Source organism: Capsicum annuum, chromosome 3 (genome assembly GCF_002878395.1).
Source record: "Capsicum annuum cultivar UCD-10X-F1 chromosome 3, UCD10Xv1.1, whole genome shotgun sequence".
Taxonomy (NCBI): domain Eukaryota; kingdom Viridiplantae; phylum Streptophyta; class Magnoliopsida; order Solanales; family Solanaceae; genus Capsicum; species Capsicum annuum.
In genome coordinates, this window is record NC_061113.1 from 39,208,921 (window position 1) to 39,210,625 (window position 1,705).

The following is a 1,705-nucleotide window of genomic DNA, read 5'->3' on the forward strand; positions in this document are numbered from 1 at the left end:
ACTGTGTGATTTACTATATATCAACTAAAATATCTTTGAATTAGCTTCCCAACGATACCAATTTCACCTCAATCCGATATCCAAGAAAAGAGTTATCCCTATTTTATTCCAGCATGTCAAGCTGGAAAATGGTGACGATGTTGCTTACGGGCTATAACATTTCCGATGACCTTTTTCATGACGTCGTCACATTATGACAACATTTTTGATGACATCATCAGCCATGGACAGAAAATCAAGAATTTGAACCCCTTTTGTTATGACCATTCGTGACGGCCTATCACAGACCTGATGACCTGTCACGGATGGCGTCAAGTATATTTTTCCAGCAATTGAGGGACATTTTAGTAAGGGTATTTTGGTCTTTTTCCTTCACTTCCCACGACTTATAACCCTCAAGGAGCGTATTATCTTCCATTCTCTTTAGTTAAACATCTCGAAAAGCTCTCTCATACATTGTCAACCACAAGATTAGGATTTTCTCTCAAGATTAAAACTCTCAAGAACAAGCCCTAGGGTTTTCATAGAAGAGTCTATTTCAAGGAAATTTCCCCATCAATCTTCATGAATTCTTAATTTAAGGTATGCGTGTGCTCATTCATGGACTCCTTTCGTCCATGAAGTTCAACAACCCTTTTCTAAAACTATATATTATGGTTTTCATGTTATGAATGGATTGTTGATCATGTTTATGTGTTGAATGATGCCAAGATAGAATCTTTACGTGTTATTATGAATCTATGACATCATACGAGTTGAAAACATGTAAGTTTGATTATTTATGATGACTAATTGTATGATTTACACATATGCCTAAGTTGTGCATGTAAGGTGTTTGATAAAATACTTAAGAGACAAGAAATCATGCATTATAGCTAAATTGTGACTATGTGAAGGATCCATGATAGGCCTCTATGATTCAATGTCATCCATGTTGATAATGTGTCTTGTGAACACTGTTGGATTACTCATGAACAAGTCTTATGGAATTATGCTATGCTTACTTGCAAAACCCACTCATGTACAAGATGTAGAATACCTATGTACTTTATAGAATTCCCCAAGTTATGATATTATGGATTGTGGTTGTAATATTTAATGAGCATGATATTGAAAGCTATGCAAATATATACATGTTGTATGAAATTCCCTTCCATGAAATAGATTGTTGAGAACCGTGCTTAGTATGAAATCCCTTATTTATGATATTGTGGATTATGGACTCACTCTTATGATCAAGTCAGTCATGTGTCTCAGTTTCCTTCTATCGAGTCCTGGGGGTTCTTATACCCAAAAAATATAGCTGTGTGCCTTGAGCCATGTCATGTTTTCATGATATTCTCTGTCAAGCCATGATCTATAGAAATCAGTCAATCATGTGAATCAGGAAAATCTAGTAACCTCAATAATCTCAGTAGTTCAGTAATCTCAAGGATCTCAGTACTCAGTAATATTTGTAACCTTAGTATTCAAAGTAAATCTTAGTAATTTCAGTACTCTCAACCAGTCCTCAGAACTTAGTAAATTCCGTCAGTCATCAGAATCCAGTAAACTTAGTTTAGCTCTGCTAAAAAATACCACTAGTATCAATTTAGTTAATCAGTATCAGTTTTGCTAATTAGTTCAGTTTAGTTATTCAGTTCAGCCTAGTTATTTAGTTCAGTGTCTTTCAAATGGTAGTAGGATTCAGCACTGAGTGAGCGTA